The 19,019-nt window shown below is 43.9% G+C and overlaps 1 protein-coding gene across 8 annotated transcripts in view; it reads right to left on the reverse strand.

Moving 5' to 3' along the window:
• Positions 1-19,019, reverse strand: part of ATP2B3 (ATPase plasma membrane Ca2+ transporting 3) — a 118,482-nt gene that overhangs the window by 71,783 nt on the left and 27,680 nt on the right. The window contains exon 2 of one of the 8 annotated variants that reach the window (XM_028711447.2): positions 3,833-4,087. The exons of the other annotated variants lie outside the window; for them this stretch is intronic. The gene's annotated coding sequence lies outside the window, so the exon portion shown is untranslated. The remainder of the gene's footprint in view (positions 1-3,832; positions 4,088-19,019) is intronic. 8 annotated transcript variants of the gene reach the window in all.

Consider the following 19,019-nt stretch of genomic DNA (forward strand, 5'->3'; position numbering starts at 1 on the left):
CAAACATAACCTGGATGTTTCTCTCCCCCACCCCCGCAGCCCCTTTCATTTATTAATCCCTTGTTTGTTTGTTTGTTTGTTTGTTTGTTTGTTTCCAGTATGGCCCTCTACATCCCAAGGTGTAGAGTCCTGGGTTCGAATCTCCCCATGACCATGAAGCTCATTGGACCAGTCACAGTCTCTCAGCCTGAAGTACATCACAGAATTGTTGTGAGAATAAAACGGGGAGGAAGGGGACCATGCAGGCCACTTTGAGCACCTTGGAGGAAAGGTGGGATAAAAATGTGATAAGTAAATATACAAATAACAGTTTAATAAACAAAAGCTACTACTTTATAAAAGGAATGGCCATCTTTAATATTTTCTCCCATTTCCTGTAATACACCTGAGATACTTTCTCTCTCTCTCATGCACTGATCTTGCTAGGTCAATTCATCACCAGTGGTCAGTAGTTGACAGTAGGTCACATCCATGTTCATAACAACTTATATTCATTTGAGTCAATTCTGTGATATAATAATAATAATAATAATAATAATAATAATAATAATAATAATAATTTATTTATACCCGCCTATCTGGCTGGACTTCCCCAGCCACTCTGGGCGGCTTCCCAAAAAATATTAAAATACTGTAATACATCAAACATTAAAAGCTTCCCTAAACAGGGCTGCCTTCAGATGTCTTCTAAAAGTCTGGTAGTTGTTGTTCTCTTTGACATCTGGTGGGAGGGCGTTCCACAGGGAAGGCGCCACTACCGAGAAGGCCCTCTGCCTGGTTCCCTGTAGCTTTGCTTCTCGCAATGAGGGAACCACCAGAAGGCCCTCGGTGCTGGACCTCAGTGTTCGGGCAGAACGATGGGGGTGGAGATGCTCCTTCAGAGACTGTAACACACTTGCCTGCTATCTCTTGCTCTGCCTGGTAAAACACACACACAAACATTTTCTCCTTCTCTTTCCATTCATGATAAACCCATTCACTTGAGATTCACTTCATTCACTTCATGCATCTGACAAACTAACTGTAGCCTATAAGGTTTCTGCCAGAAAAAGTTGGTCTTTACAGTATTAAATAATACGATTACTTCTAAAAATATTACAAAACTCTTTGTTCTAAAACCTTTTCCTTGATACGCTATTTCTCTGCATGCAGAGTGTTTTTTGAGGGCACGCATAAACATGAACACGCACCTGTAGCTGAAGTGATGTGCTCCAATGAAATTATCACTCAATTCAATGGAAATCCATTGAATGTGTGAACTTGCCCTCATTAGACCTCAAATGTAAACCAAACTGGTCCCAGAGAGTGTTCTTTCCCCATAAACAGTTGGGGACTACATGCTTATTCCTGATTCTGAGGGAGGATTCCTTTACATAGTGTTTACAGCAGGATGGGGAACAACTGCTGGGGTCCAGGACACGACTTTGTCCCCAGCTCAGACAGCAAGCCTCATGGGGAGTCTGTAGGTTTGCATAAGTGCTGCCTGGGGCTGAGTAACAAGGGGACGTGTCCAGTCCGCCCCCCCCCCCCCATGCTTGAAGAAGTTAAGCACAATATTAAACTTTAATTGTTACATATTGATTAAGGAATATACTGCATGAATGCTTGCTGAATGGATGTATGAATGCATATTTTAACAGCTGGGTAACTGACACTCCTAAATTAAAGCTTTGAGATACCAAACAATCAATGTACCCACCAGTGTCTAAGGCTATGAACAAGATGCACACTGTCCGGGGCCTCCCAATCCAATGCTGCTCGCAGGATGTGATAGCAAAATAAAATAAATCTGCATTTATTAATATATTTTACTTTATTTACTTCACCTCCAAGATCCTGAATGAGTATGGCGCAATAAGCTGTTGGAAAGGATGGAGAGCTGTCCAGGGTCCTGAAGCAGGCTCCTCAGCCCAAAGCTGTGCTTGGTGCTGATGCGGAGGAATTTAGACAATCTTTTATGATGACTGTACTAGTATTCCCACAATGGAACTTCTGTGTGACTATTACTTATGTAAATATAGTAACATGTCACAGACAAGTAGTGAAATCGCAGCTCATCTCCTCCTGAAATTCCTCTGAAATATGGGGTGTTTTGGACATATACTGCTTGCCTGTTAATACATTGGTTAACCTCTGCTTTAAGAAAGTTCTCTTTGAAAAAGTTTTGAGAACCCAGATCTACAGCAAAGATCTATCTTTCTTTGTCTTAAACACTTTAATCACTTCAGTTTTTGTATGTGCAGGGAGTTCCCATCCCCGTCCCAAGATAGGACCAAACATGCTATTTCTCTTCTGTAAGATACAGTCTGAATCTGCTGACTCTATAAACTGACTCTATAAACTGTATCTCATCTGTCACTGTTCATAAACCTGGCATCTCCACTGGTTCTACCATTACTGCCTAGCCCTGTTTTCATGACCTTGTCTCATTTCATAATCTTGTCTCATTTTAGCAAGGAGAACCCCCTGAACTCAGCTATAATCTGTTAGAATGCTCTGCATGTGTTAATTTCTGTTCTGCAAGATCTGATGCATGGAGACGTTCCCTTTTGTAGGAGATGAGGAGTCAACAATGGCACTGTAACCATGCAAAATTATAAAATGCTCTGAAGATCATAAGACAAACCAATCCTTCCTAAAATGAATTGTGTTTGAGGGAAGCATGTTGCTGAATGTCTTGTGCCAAGTGATTCAGGTGTGTGTGTTTTCCCAGAAGAGACACGTTCCCATCCACCTGACCCTCCCCCCGTCCCCACTAGAATCAACCTTATCTCTGCTCTTGTAATTGTAATCATCAGCCAAGAGTTAAGTAACTGGGTGTTGTGTTATGCACACTCAACAGGGCTTTGGGCTTGGGATTGTTGAACAAGCATTGCCATCAGCAGAATGCCACAAAGCAAACTGCTTAAAAACCGGAGGGAATTGCAAAAGCAGCTTGTGACATTGGACAGGAGGGAATTACCACTGTTCAAGGTGGGGGGAATTGAAAACCCCTACATGGTATGCCCAAACACTCAAATTTACAAAAATATATAGCAATTACTTTGATCCAATACGTAAGCTGGGGTAAACCTAATCCCTTCCTATTTCCCCAAAAATTGTGGAAACTGAGCTGTCTTCACATACTCAACCAGGCATGTGGGAGCTCATTTGTTAAGGTGTGCCCCCCCACAGGTGTGCTATGTGTGCAAACTCCAGGAACCACTTGGGCAAGGCCAGTCGCATGGCTTGCCTGCATGACTGGATGAGTGTCTGAAGGAGGCCTAATTCAGGGGACAGATTCCAAAGCCATGGCCAGGGCTGTAGGAACACTGCTATTCTGCGTAATGAGAGGATCTGTGCAGAGCTGGCTATTGGATACCAATTGGAGCGGCTGATAGAGCTCTTTAGTGGTCAGTGGGTGGCGCTTCAGTCTCCTTTGCATATCTCTTTGTTCCTTCCCAGTAGCAGCCAGTGTGGTGGGGAGGGGCAACTCTCCTGCCACCAGCATTGTCGCAGTTCACATGGGCAGGGCTGGGGCGGGGTGGTGGTGAGGTCGCAGCTGCGTGGGTGCACTGACAGGGGTGCTGGTTTGGCTCTGCCGGTGCATCTGCACAGCCCAGACCTCACCACAATGCTGCTCCACCAGAGCCCCGTTCAGCGAAGCTGCGCCGATGCTGGTGATGGGATGGCTGTTCTGTAGTGCTGTCCCACCACACAGGTTGCTATCACTCTTCCCCGTCTCTTCCAGAAGTAGATATACCAATGACACAAAATGAAAGAAACCATGTAAAGGTGCTTAATTTACACAGATTGCAGATATCAGCTTTTCTTGGCACAGAACTGGGGTTACCTGGATGCAGAATTTTGCTTATTTTAGCACACACAGCCCTGGTCATGCTTGCACTTGGATCTCCTCCCTTCTCTTGCTTCTGGTTGGCGGAGTTGACTGAATGGGAATTCGAATCTTTAAACAAAGTCCTTTGCAGCTGCCTAGTAACTGGATGACATGCTCCTTAACCACTTCCAGATCAGCCCCAAATGGGTGGGAGTGCATCCTGCCGTTGCTAAGAAACCATACAAGGCTTCTCCCCTAGTGTTGCAGTTTCTGCCAGAGATAGAAAAACAGCAATTGCTCATTGGCATGTATGCAGATCTCCTCATACCCTAGTAATGAGCCAAGGCTCAGTAACTACTCAACCAGGTATCAAAAGATGCTTAAATTGGGAGCCTTTAGACCTGCACTGGACTACAATTCCCATAATCCCTGACCATTGGTCATGCTGGCTAGGGATGATGGGAGTTGGAGTCCAACAACATCTGGAGGACCACAGATTTACCATCCCAACGAAAAGCATACACAGTGATCAGTTTTTAATGAATTTAGCATAAAGTCATCTACCTTACCATTACACGTACATCATTTTGTTAATTGCTTTCTATTTGTTATTGCTCAGGTTTTTTAAGAACCCAATTATATTATAAGGTGCATATTTCTTTTCTGAGAGTGGGTGATACACATTTCAGCTGCTGAACTCCCAAAATACTACCAATAGATATAAAGGGATTAAATAGCTGGACATTTCTGTAATAATACCTAAGAAATTCTTTCAATAATACATCTTTAATACTGCAAACAAATACTAATGAAACAGTCTTTTCCTTCATTACAACCTCAAAAGCTATGTAGCAATTTCTAGCATATTTTATTGATCTTATATGGGCTCAACTACCATTGATAATGGATTTCAAAGACACCTTTTTAAAAGCCTAAACAACTGATGAGGAACAATATTCCAGATGGTAGCCTGCCAAGGTGGTTTAGAGAACAGGGTGCTGAATTTAGTACTGGGGGAAATTGTTTCCAAATCTTAACCAGGAATCTCACTCAGTGACTTTGGATCAGTCATTATCCTCTCCATCTACCCTGCCCTGAAGGATTGTTAAGAGCATCAGAGCCAGCCCAACACATTTTTCTACCTGGGGCAGAACAGCAAACAGTACCCACTCCCCAAGTCCAGGTGTATAGGATCCCAGACTGGCCAAGTTATTTTGGCACTCATGGCAGAAAGTCCCATAAGCGCCATTCATTCCATGGGAGTAAAGATAGAGCAATAAATGAAAAAGTAACATTGGCTAGTTTTTCATGGCAACCAGACTCTGCTGCCTAAGGCAGCTGCTGAACTCTGCCAAACAGTAGGGAATAAAATGGAGAAAATCGCGATCCAGCTGCCCCGAACTCCTTGGAGGAACAGATAAAAATGTGGTGAATGAATAAACAACACTAGCATTCCATGTTCCCTGTTCCTAAAGTAGGGAAACTTATGTAACTAGGAAGAGAATTGAGGAGAGCTTCCCCGCTTTTGTGGCTATCTTTCAGTCCCTAATGAAGGCTGGGCCATAAGTGCCTAAAATAAAATAAATCAGTATCAACTGAAGGTATGAATGGACTAGTAACTTTTTGCAAACCTATTTACAAGGCTGAGCTAAATAAAGAATGTGCAGTAGGCAGCTGGGAGCAATGAGGGATACAGGGAATGTGGACTTTTAAGGCCTGCAGCTCATGCCTGAATCTGTTACAAGGACAAACATTAAATCCTAAAGTGCCCCCTAAAGGTACAGTACATAGAGATGCTCTCTCACTTCTGTTCGTTGAGTGCCCAGCTGCTTCTGGATTCAGTCCCATCATATAATATTCACAAAGCATCCTCTTGAAAACAGCCACACCTGAATAATTCTGAATTTTTAGCATCCATTTACAAACAACTAAATTTTTGCTGCTGCACTAGTACCAGGAAATCCTGAATTCCTGGACATGTGTAACTTGAATACAGAGCTAACTCATGCTCTGGCAATTTATGCACACACCTGCTCCCACATTACTTGCTCTTTGTGGGGCTGCCCTTGAAAATGGCCTTGAAATTTCAACAGGTGCAGCAGCAGCAGCAGCAGCAGCAGCAGCAGTAGTAGTAATAATAATAATAATAATAATAATAATAATAATAATAATAATAATAATATATTTATACCCTGCCCTTCCTGGTTCAAAAACACTTAATTGTAAAATCACCATAAAATACAGTATAAAACATGAATAACAGAGCGGGTGATCTTCATAAAAGGGGAGGGAAGAGAAGGGAAATAAAAGATCAGGCTGAATTCAAATTAAAGGCCAGGCGGAATAGCTCTGTCTTACAGGCCTGGGGGAAGGAGGTTAAATCCTGAAGGGCCCTAGTCTCATGGGACAGAGCATTCTGGAATCATTCTGGAATACTTGTATTGGTTACCTATACACTTCTAGGCCAAATTCAAGGTGTTAGTGATGACTTATAAAGCCCTGAATGACTCGGGACCTGGGTAGCGAAAGGAGCGCCCCTCCCAGAACTAGACTTCCCCTGTTTAAGATCTTTATACTGTGGTGAGGGAAGGGGCCTTCTCTGTGCTGATGCCCTGTTTATGTCACGCACTGAGGTACAGTTGTTGCTGACTCTGCCTTTGTTTGTCCTAACTTAAGATGTAGCTGTATACCAAGGCTTTAAAAAGACAGGATTACGGCAGAAGGAAGGAAATATTCTGCACAGCAAGGATGGGGAACCTTTGGCTCTCCAGATGTTGCAGGACTACAATTCCCATAATCCCCACTGGCTGAGGCTGATGGGAGTTTGAGTCCAGCAGCATCCCGAAGGCCACAGAATCCCCACTCCTATCCAACAGTCTTAAAGGCAATAAGTGCTCTTATTATTAATATTTTATCTGCTCTGTCATTCTGGGTAGTGGATTGTTGTTGGTATTAAACCTGTGCAGTTTTTTTTTAATTCCAGTTTCAGTACATGTTTACCATTAGCTGCCCCGAGCCCAGTCTTGGCTGGGGTATAAAAAATTATTATTATTATTATTATTATTATTATTATTATTATTATTATTATTATTATTTTAATTTTTACCACAAAACAGGTATTCAAATGTGTAATTCATGTCAATATTTGAATTTCCAAATGTGTTTTATGCTAAATTTTGTATCTTTTTAATGCATTTTGATCCATTATTTGAGATGGGAATTGTATATCACAAAATTCAGAGAAGTGCAAAATGTGAAAGGCAAATATGTTCCAGTCCACCGTGTGCAAATGGCTCAGTTCACTTAAAATTCTCCCTTATCCCTGGACACAAAGAGGCTGCTATTTCCTAACCACGTCTGGAGCTAGAATATCCAGCCTAGATTTCTGTTTCACATGAGCTTCTGCTTTTCTGCTTAAGAGAAAACTCTTTGCCGTCACCAAGGGTCATTCTTAAACTCGTGAAAATGGCCATACGTAGTCAGACCAGTGGCCTAGTTAACCCTGTTGTCTATTGACAGGGACTACACAGAGATGACAGGCCGGCTCTCAAGCAAGGCAAGGTTCTCAAATTGGACCCCTTCCCTGCTATTAGTCTCTGCTCCCTGGTATTCAGAGGCCTACTATCTCTGAATACCTTTCATAAACCTATCTTCAATTTGTTTACCAAATCTACTTAAAAGCCATCACAATGCCATGTGGGCCTGAGTTCCTCAGGACAAATTAAGCACTGTGTGAAGAAGCATTTAGCCATCTTTGAAACTGTTGTTTTCACTTTGAAAAATGATGTGACATATATGTGCTATGAAATAATAGCAAACTATTTAAAGTTTTACTAGTGGCAATCATTTGTTCCTATTATTATTATTATTATTATTATTATTATTATTATTATTATTATTATTACTAGCAGCAGCAGCAGCAAGGCAGAATAGAAGGCACATCCATAAAGTGAATGCGTCAGGGCTCAGTGTCAAACTGCAGAGACACAGAACGGGTAACCTGATACCTTTTATTGGACCAACTTTCACACACATACACCAAAAGAAGTTTGTCCAGCAAAACAAATCTCTTTCCTCATCTCTTTCCTTGGAACCAATAGATCAATAATCTCTGCAACTTGCTGAGAGGAGGTAACAGGCAGCATTCCACTAGAATGGGCACCATTTCGTAATGACTTGAGTGAAGGAAACTCATCTGATCTTTCAGATAATTAAAACATATAAATGTTGCTAGTTGCAACGACTGCAGAGGATGTGATTTTAAATCTAAAATGATTTTGCTTTATTTGAGTACCAGGCTGGAAGCAATAAAATTAAATTGAGCACATTCAAACCATTACATATGAGAAATAAAAACAAAATGAGCGACAGTTATCTTGGCTTAGGAGCTGCTGTGGAATATCATATGTAAGCTACAAGGAGCACCATTTAGGGCTTAGCTGGACTATCGCATCTGTTTTGGTCAACATAATTTAAGGAGCAAACAAGCAAATTTGAGATTATTTGTGTTAGCAGCAAAGGATTAGAAATGGCTTGAACATGAGACTAGTGAAATATTATTTATTTTATTTCATAAAATTTATATACCACTTGTCTGTTAAAAAAAACAAAAAACCCTAACCCTCAAAGAACTTTATAACAAGAAAAACAAACAATGAAATTACCAATAAAAACCATTAAAACAACTATTTTAAGCATTCAAATTTTCCCAACCCCATATTCAGGTGAATTGTTCTATAGGGATTCACACGGGGCTCTCTAGGGTAGTCTGGTTGGCAAAGGTTGCTCTGGGGTTTCAGTGAGAAGGGGGGGGGGGGGAGAGATGCTGCTCAGGATGCAGGGCCGGCCCACCCATGAGACAAGGTGAGGCAACTGCCTCAGGCGACAGGATCCACAGGGGCAGCAGATTCCAATGCAGATCTTTATTTCCCCTCTTGTTCCTGATGTAGACCTTCACTCCCCACTTCTTCTCTAGCAGGCTGAGCAGAGGCATTTTGTCGTTTGCCTCATGTGCCAAAATGTCTCAGAGAATATTGGGCAAAGGGGTATTGAGAAGCTTTTGTTGGGGTGTTATTTTTGCTGTTATTTGAATTACGTTTTTGTATTGTTAAGGTTTACTATGAATGATGAGAGATTTGTTTGATTTTATTATATTATATTATATTTTTATTATATGATTCTCAATGAGATGTTTTCATTAACATATTATTTGAATATTTAAATGTTGCTATATTTTGTAATTGTGAATCATGTAATCCCCCTCCCCTTGTTGTAAACCACCTTAATCATGGTATACAATGGGAAAGCAACATGCAAATAAATGGGGATGTTGCTGGGGGTCAATCCTGTGACCTTTTGCATGCAACCTGATATGCCTTGCCACTCAGCTGTGGCTCTTGCTAGGTTGCAGCCTGCAGGTTTTTTCTATAGAACAAAAGGTATGTAGGTATCTGCACAGGTGTGTATTGATGCACAGGTGTGCGTGCAAATGAATCTTTTGCAATTAGAATTGATTTGATACCAATCAATGTCTGCTTTGTGCATCACCTTGAGGAGCCTTATGGCCAAAGAGCAGTCCCAAAATGTTCTAGATAAATAAATATTGTGTGGCCTGCTCTTCTGGGCACCTCAGTGGAGGAATCCAGTCACTGGTGTGGGCTGTCACAGCAGCCCTGTGGGGCCCCCTCCCCTGTCAGGAAGTGGTGCTATAATAGCTGCAGGAGGAGGGAAAAGGGAGGGAGGGAGGCAGACAGATGGACCAATGGAGGAGGAGGAGCAGAGCAGACCTGACCCCAATGGAAGTGACGAAAAGCAAACTTTTTGAGTTTCTGGTTCATGGTCTCTCCCGGCTTTGGAGGCACCGATACACCTCCTTGCCAAGGGCACAAGGGAGCCCAATACACCTCTGTTGCTGTTTGCTCCATCTGAGTGCTAAAGAGCAGTTTCCCCAGGGAAAACAGTGGGACAAAAAGTGGAAAAGCCCTTAGTCTAAGGCAGCTTCCCAGGCTCTTAATGGCATAAGAATTGGCCAGGCTGTTCTCTCCCTCACCCCCTTCTGGTCAACTGGCTATCCTATTTATATCCGGCAGCATTGATGGTGGCTCCCATGGCCTCCCCTCCCCCTTTATAGCCAGACAACAACCCTGCGAAGCAGATGAATCGGAGAGGTCGGGACTGCTTAGGTGGACCCAGCAAGCTTTATGGCAGAGCGGACATGTGTGAATCAGGGCCTCAGAGCTGACTCACTACCATACGCTACTCCACACTGGCTCAGAATTCACTGCTTCTGCTGGGGGCTTTTCAAAATTAAATTTGGCAATCTTGGCTAAATATATCCATTATACTGCTTTCTGCCTGATTTCTATCCACATCAAGGTGTGAGTGACCACTCAGCCTTGGCCCTGTTTCTGAAGTCCTGAGGTGAGAGTGTGGGTCCTTAATTAGGGTTGGCACCCAACCTGTATAAGACAGAGTTGTCCCTTATTTCAATGTAAAATGCTATATCCTGTATTGAATCCTGTATTCCCCCTACTTCCTCTGCACTCCCTCTTCCTCCCCCCTGCCCCCGCTCTTGCATCTTTCCTTTTTTCTCCTTGGTCCCTCCTTGCTTTCTTGTTGCCCCTTCCAGTTCCTGCTCCTTTGGCTGGGCTAAGGAGACTATCCACAGAGCTGCAGCCTGGAAGTGCTGGGCCCAGTCCCTCAGAGAGCAACAGGTTCTGAGTCTCTAGAAACAAACGGTTTTGGGTCACTGTAGCTCAGAAGCCCCAGTTCTGAATGCAATCTGCATGATATTTGAGAGAGGAGGAGCGAGGGCGAGAAGTCGCTCCCCACAAGGCATGTCCCCCCCCCTTAATGTTTTTTCTTGCTAAAGCGCCACAACTCACATGTTGGGAAGGCTCCTCTGACTAGCCTGTCAGGGAGAAGGGGATATATTTGTATGAAAAAGCCCTCCATTGTGAGAACCTGCAGTCTGAAGTGACAAAAGTCCAGATGCAGGTACCGTATATCCTTCAACTATCATGAGGCAGCTGTTTCCAGAACGGGGACTTAGCTCGGTTTCCATGCCTTCTCCTTCCACACCACAGGGATGGCACATCCATCTCCCTTAGGCAACTGTCCATACCACTAGCAGAGCCATTAACAGGCCATTAACACTTTAAGGGATGCTTCTTCCACAACTCACAGGAGAGAAAGTAAACATGGTGCTTTCTAGCTGTCCTTGGACTTCAGCTCCCATCATCCTTGACAGACTGGCCAAGCTGATGAGAGATATAGTTCAGCAACCTCTGCAGCGAGGAGAAGCACCACATTCTTACAGTAACAACACCAGGTTTATTTAAGGATTCCAGTTAACTCCTGTTCTTATTCAAACTGCAATAGCTTCTTCAATGCAATAGCTTAAATTGGACAGCACTAAATTGCATTCATGGGCATCATGTGAGTATTTCTTTTAATTATTATCGTATGATTGCTAAACCACTCTGCTGTAAGGAATGGTTTTAGTGAAAGACATTGCAACCCCTAAACTGGTAAAGGGGTAGTTGGAAGGGCATAATGCCCTGGGAAGGCCTGTGAGCAATTTGGCAGGGTTCACTCATGTCTCGCCCTCATTTATCCTCAGGTTTAGTTAACACAGTCAACTGAAAGAGGCAGAGAAACTTTTTTCCAGAAGTCTACCAATTTAGATTATGGGTGGGGTGGAGGATAAGAAGGATGTTAAATGTTTGAATGGCACTCTGCCATGGAGCAAAGCAGCACTGCTGCAGCTGGCAATGACTAACACCACCTCAGATTCCCAGAGAATGGCCTAGAATTGAATCCCCTGGTGCAGCCTTCCAGCTCACTATTTGTCTCTCTGAGCCAAACTGCACATTGGCTCCACATTTTTCTGCCATCCCTGCTGCCTAGCTCAAGGGCTAAAGAGACAAACTCCAATGGGTGTTACATTCCAAAAACTGGAGAGAGATTCTTAGTTATCAGGAACGCATCTCCTGCAGTTCGCTTTCACTGATGAAAAATGATCATTAGTAAGTAATAAAGATGGTCAGCCAATATCCCCACAGCACCTTCCGGACTGCAAAAGTTGCCAGAGCTGGGATCTGTGTGAGCTCCCTGTTCACCCTGTGGTTGCTTCCTTTGTTCTCAGACCACAGACAGGTGTGACCATCTGCCAGGCCAAATGTGGAGATATACTTTAGCTTGCTTAGCTTGCTCTGAACACCAGCTACACCTGGCGAATAAGAAGGTGTGCATTCACTAAGCTTTTAAAGTACTCCTGCAGGTTTAAGAACAACATATAGTTTATTTCTTCGGAGTGCTGCTAGTTCTGGAAACTCACTAGTTGTGCACACACCGACGCATGGGAACAATTAAATGGGCATATGCACTAGGCATGCATGCAAACAGAGGCAGACCTAGGCCCCCTTGGCAAGGAGCTGTATTGGTACCCCACCCCCATCCCTTGTGCCCTTGGCAAGGAGCAGCCTGGGAAGTGTGCAAACAGCATACTCCTTGCCACTCTGGAGAGGTGCGCTTTTTGCACTCGCTCTGGGCCTGCACCCTTGGCAGGTACCCCCCTGCATGCAAAAGACACATGTCCCTCTTCTTGACTACAATGTACAAATAACATTGCTGCCTACCTATCTCCCTGTTTATCTGCCCAGCATCTACTGTATATATTAACACACTGCACACTGTTAAAATATTATTTGCCATTTCTTCTTGAATATATACAAGAAAGGGCCTTTAAACTTGGCTGAAAATCTCACCACTGCTTTTAAAATCTCACCTTTGCTTACAACTGAAATCTAAAATGGCAGATTTGCAAGTAGGTATTCCAATGAAAGATGCTCACACAGTTATTTGGTAACCATGGTGAGCAGCCTGAAACAGAGTCAAAGGAAAGGCTGAAAGGGGGTCGGGGCTAGATTGAGAAAAGGCTGAAGCAAGCTAGCAAGTCAGGTATGGCCCATCATTGATGGTGGACCACCAGTGATTTGCAGTCCTGACTTTTAGCCTATTCTGTCAAGCATAGATTCCCCCCCCCCAACCCCGAGAGCTGTTTATACAACACACTCTCTTGGTCTCTGTTATTTATATTAACTGTCTTTCTTAATAACTGTTAATATTGCTGCATTTGTCAGGTTTGATTTTTAGATTATTATAACCCATGGCTCTTCCAGACTGTTTTCAGGTGGGATTCAATCACATAATGGCAAATGCAGGTTGTACACTTGTAGCTGACTGTGAACCCCCTCCCCCAAACACAGGACTTTTTGCAATCTGGAAAGTGATAGAGAAACTTGTTGGAAAGTGTGAGCTAAAACTGGCTTTGATGCAGCACCATTTAACCTTCTCATAAACAGATCAGAATGAACATTCATTAAATAGCCAACATTGCCTGATCTCCCTGTACACAAATCAGGATAAAAGCTCATTAAACAGGTTGTCTGGAAGTGCCCAGTCCCAAATATGACATGATCTACAGCAAAATATGCCTCAGTGGGACTCACAAAATTACATATGCTTTGAGACTACAGATCCCGTGGCTGAGCATGACTTAGGGTGAAAAATATACGTATGTGAGGATATGCAGCCTCAAGAATACAACCCCATGTACATCACTACATTACACATATAAGAGACTTATGTGGGAGGCAAAAAAACCCAAACGAATGATTGCAAGTGGAGAGCAAGAATTGCCTCCAGGGACCCTCGTTCTATTTCTTTTAGGCTATAGAACACCAGCAATGCTCATTGAAAGGAAATTCCAGGAGAGCCCTTTATAGTGTCCTTGGAAAGAGGAAGAGTGCTGCAGATTTCTAGTGCTTTTGCCATATCATCTGAAAAGCATGCTCAGCATTTTGTGACATTTTAGTCAGTCCTAAAAAAGGCATAACACACTATAGATCTTGAAAGTTTTCTTATGGACCAACATGGCTGCTTTGATTCTTGTATCAACAACAACAACAACAACAACAACAACAACAACAACAACAATTCAGTCATTAAAAAGTCTCCAAGTGACCCCCTATCTGGTTTAAATTCTGGAAGAAGCAGGCAAATACCAAGACAGAAAGTGATAGTTGTTAAAGATAATATCATCTTCCCAAATGTAACACCACTTAAGAGACAGTACTGGTATTTAACAGTATTTAAACATATGAAGTAAGTAAGTAAGTAAGTAAGTAAGTAAGTAAGTAAGTAAGTAAAGCAACAATATACACCATGCCTTCTCTCCTCTACTGCACCAAACAACCTTGCTTGGTAGCCAGATGCTGTTCAACTACAACTTTGATCAGCCTCGGTCAGAATGGCCACTAGGCAGGGATGATGGAAGTGGAGGGCTACCCCTCATCTGACCTGGTGTAAATGTAAGCGCTTCTTCCAATCTCATTCGCCTGAGCTGCAAGATCTGCAGACAGTAGAGTCCTGTACAGCTTGCAATATTGTTTTGTGGCATTTCGGCTGGTCTAAGAAAGACAGTGTGTATATCTGTGATGTGTATTATAATGTTTTGATTATAGGTGCTGTAATATGTTTTTTGATACCTGTCTGTTTTTTGTTTGTTTGTTTTTGACTATAACCTGTATTTGGTTGACATATAAAATCTGATGATGATGATGAAATTGCCCCAATGCAGATTTCTTTTGGAATCTTTCTTCCGGGCCGAGGCCTTTACATTTGACTTCACACTTTACGGCTCTCCTAGATTCTGAGGCAGGCGGGTAAAGGTGTCCCTAGGAGGGCTGTTGGCTAAATGGGCTTCAGATGAGGGCAGTGAGGGCACTTGGCCCTCCATTCCTTGCTGGGGCCTCCTGTTCCACAACCCCTGTACTCCCAGGGAGCTCTTGCTATAATTAACTGCAGCCAGCTGGAAATTCCGCTCATCTGTTCCTATGAGCTCTATTTCCTTGGCCACCTTCTCAGAAGCTTGTAAAAATAATTATGCAAAGGGAAAAAAAACCTCAAGAATCAAGCAGTGGATGGAGGACTCCCAAGGGTGTGTGAATGCGAAAGTGGGGGGGGGGTATTCTCTAGAATATTGCTTTTCTGAATTAAAAGGCTAGCTAGCACAAGTTTCCAAACAGGCACAGCTTGGATGCTGTCATGCTGGAATGTCACTACGACTCTGACCAGGAAAGATGCCACCGTGTCAGAGACAGCTCAGCCGAGGCAGCCCTCAACAAAGCAAGGGGAGGGGAGTGAAGTTGGGGGCACATTCGTTGATTTATTAAATTTAAATCCCAACTTTTCCTCCATGGAGATCAAGCGGGCAAACATGGTTCCTGCCTTCTGATCCTCTCAACAATCCTGTATAGCAGTAAGGAGGGCAAAACAAGGAATTATTCTGGAAATCCTTGTCAAGATTCTGTGGAACTGTAGTAAGCTCCCATTTGGATTTTATGAACATGCAAAGACATATGTGGAACAGAAACTAGCAAATATTTGGACTCTATGCATGAACTGATCTATTGGGACTTCTGTTTACTTTGTTGTACTTTATGTGTTTATGTGCGAGAGAAATATTTGATACTGTGATAAATACAGAAGAGCATTGTTTATGTGAATGCAAAACAAAACAAAACAAAACAATCCTGTATAGTGGGATGACCCACAGTCGCCTTTGACTGTACTTAACCATCCCAGGGTCCTTTGCCTTACCTTTAAGTTAGGCTGAGACTTAAGTCCCTGGCACATGGTCACCCAGTGAGCTTTGTAGCCGAGGGAGGACTGAATCCAGTCCTAGTCCAGCACTCTGCTCACTATACCAGAGATTAGGAACATGTGCCTATCTAGCTATTATTCAGTTCCAACTCCCATCAGCCTAAGCCAGGATGGTCAGTGATCAATGATTCACGGGGAAAGCTTCACCTATGGGATTTCTACCTGGCAGGCACCCATTAAACTGGGGTGCCTGACCTGTAGCCCTCTATATGTTGCTGAACTACAACTCCCATCCTCAGTGGCCATTGGCCATGCTGGCTGGGCTGATAGCTGTGGTTCAGCAACATCTGGAGGGCCACAGAATCTCTGCAAGAAATACAGGTGGAAATACTTTACTGAGCCTTATCATTTGAAATAGGTTCTGGAGCTGAGATGTGGCAAGTTCTGGTTCAAGCAAGCATTGCTGCTCCGCCACCAGGGCCACAGCCACTCACTGTGGCCTCTCATCTCTGCCCATTTGAGCCTCTGTGTTTGTTGCCTTGCCTTTCTTCCTAAAGTCCGTGGGCTGGGGGAGAGATGGAAATAACCCCGGGACAACACTGTTCCCTGCCAAAGATGCCCCATCCCAAAGTACACTGTCCAATCGGATTAGCGTAGGGAAATCAAGAGAGTGCACTGCTGTTGTGCTTTATTTTATTTACATGACTCATTCACATCAGATTTGGATTTCTCAGTAGATAATTGAAGGGTTTTTATGCAAATAGTTATCACGACCAATATATATAAGCAAGTGTTCGAGAAATCTCTGAACATTTCTTTGACAGTTTTTCCATAATAAAATATATTGTCGTGGGTGACCTTGGTCTCATAAACAAGGGCAATTCAGGTAACAGGGGTGGGGGTCCAGAACAAGCAACACTGCATCATGCTGAATAATGTCTCAGCATCCCTGAGACAATTCTGGCAAGCTGAGCACATAAAACAGAGCTGGAATTCACTTGGAGAAGGCGCTCGGAGCAGAAATGACTGGACGTTTCTCCTGCAGCTTCCCCCGCCCTCCAGCGCTTGAAATAAATAGGGCATGCAGAAGATTCCTGTGCTGGTGCCACTCACCCTCTCCCTCCCCCACCCCACCCGCCGCCCCATATCTCTATATTTGCAGAAGGGTGTTTCCCAAAGTGGGACATCTGGCTTCCTATGACAATTGGAGCAGCCCAGTAGGTAGGAGCAGATATCGACTCAGGGAAACTGCCGGTTGAGGAGTCTTTCCGCAGCACAGGGAGGCTGCGGGGTTGCAGAGGAGACCTGCTGGGATGGGAAAGAGATGGAAGACTGCAGAGCTTTGTCTGTCCTGTCTGGCAAGGCAAAGTCCCTGGCCAGGCAAAGGGGTGACTTTTCATTCCATGCCCTGGTGACAGGAAGCTGGTGGCAGGCAAACTTCCCAGACATTACGATCATGATTATTTCGATTTATAGCTTGCCCTTCTTCCCCAAGGAGCCCAGGGCAGCAGACACAGCAATAACAAACTTTGTTAAAAATTCTGAAAACAGTTAAAGGCATTTTGAAGAGAGTTTTAAAAACACTATAAGGACATAAAAAAAATAATCTTTAATTTTCAGTTGCAAAAATACATACAACACTATAGCTTCATATTGTGAGTAAAACAGTTACTTCAGATTTGCCAGGAACAGCACCTTTTGGTAACCAATGTCTAGGTAAACAGGAACATTAAAAAATTTCTCCTGACAATAGTGAAGGTGGTAGACACACCTCACTTTTGAAGGTCCCATACTTGGAACCACTATCAGAAGGCCCTGTTACAGGTCAACACAAACCAGGCAGCCCTTAGTGAAGGCACCACTAAGAAGGCTTGAGGTGGTTGATATTGGGGGAGGCCTGCTTTTAGGTACTGGGTCCCAATATATGCTAGTGCTAGCACCCTGAATTTGGCCCAGTAGCTCCTTGTCAGCCAACGCAGTACATTCCGGACAGAGGGTCCCATCAGGCAACAGTGCTTACTAGCACGCACTAGCGGCAGCCTGCAGACCATCTACAAGGGCAGCCCCACATGCAGTGTATGGGAGGAAGTCACCAGGGCATGGACAACGGAGACCACTCTATCCCAATATAGGAATGGCCATGGCTGGTGAACCAGTTTAAGCTGGGCAAAAGCCCTCCTAGCCACGTTTGACTCCTGTGACTAGTTGGAATCCAGACCATGAACCTGTTCCTTCAGCGGGAGGGCAGTCCCTCCCAGAAGAAGTGGTGCACCTAATTCCCAGACATGGGAACCACCGACCAACAGCATTTCCGTCAGACTCAGTATTTATTGGCTACCATCCAATCCATCACTACCTCTAGACACCTGCCCAACACCTTCACAGCTTCTCCTGATTCCAGAGACATGTCACTGTACTTCCATAGCCCAGGGCTGGATCTAGACACATCAAAAAAGGCATTTCAGAAAAACGCATTGCAAACCTCAAAGGGGGAAATCACGTTGGTGAAAGATGGAACTCCACAGCGCCATCTGGTGTCACGGTGCTATAACACATATTTATTTACCAATACAGCTGAGTCCCAGGATGAGAGTTCCCAACATTTTCATATGGATATTAAATATCACACACAGCCCCCAAAGCCAAGGAACTGAGCAATGTTCTCCTAGCGCTACTTTCTGGTAGTGGTTCTGCAAGTAGGAGTAGAACAACAACTGTAATACAGTCCTTCCGACTTCTATCTGAGAGGTTCCAGAACACCAATAGTGTCAAAAGCTGCTCAGAGGTCCATCCATCCATCCATCCATCCACCCCCCCTACATGCCTCTCCTGATGGCTCAGAGAATCAAGAGTATGCCCCCACCTAGCCCCACACAGAGGTCAGATTAACCTTGAGCCTAATTTCCTTCAACCCACGCTGAGCCTCAGTCAGCCCAAACCAGCAGGCTTTACCATTCTTATGAAATTTCATCAAGGTTGGACTGAATCTGCAGTGGGAAGGAGTATCTCAAACAGAGAACAGCCACCACCAAGATCCAGTCTATTCCTGCTCTCTGAAGCTGGCAACTGGTCTGTCCTATTAAGGCTCCAAGGGTGTAATCTTTTTCTCAGTTTTAAAAAGCAACCGTAAGGCAGCCCCAGGGGGAGAAAAACAACAGGAGAGGGTGGAAAATTCAAGAGGAAAAACACACAGCAGGTTAAGTACTCCTCTTACAGCTTCTGACCAGTCACTCCTCACTCAAGATTGCAGCCTCTGAGGCCGCTTTGCATTAAGAAAATTAAAGTCAGAAGAATGTGACATGTATCTGTGAGTAATCTCTCTAGTCATCTGATCTTTTGCAGATTTCAGAACGCCATCGTCATGTGCGGTGGGTGGGTGGGGGGACTTGATGGAAAGCTGTCTGTAAGGGAAGCTGTTTCTCCTGGGTTTTCCGGATTCAAATGACCCAGTTGCATTTTCCAGGCCCTGCAGTTCGGTAGCCCTGGGCTCCTCTGTTTCCTTTACAGCTGGGGCAAAGTGAGATGCTGAGAGAGA

Source organism: Podarcis muralis, chromosome 17 (assembly GCF_964188315.1).
Source record: "Podarcis muralis chromosome 17, rPodMur119.hap1.1, whole genome shotgun sequence".
Lineage (NCBI taxonomy): Eukaryota > Metazoa > Chordata > Lepidosauria > Squamata > Lacertidae > Podarcis > Podarcis muralis.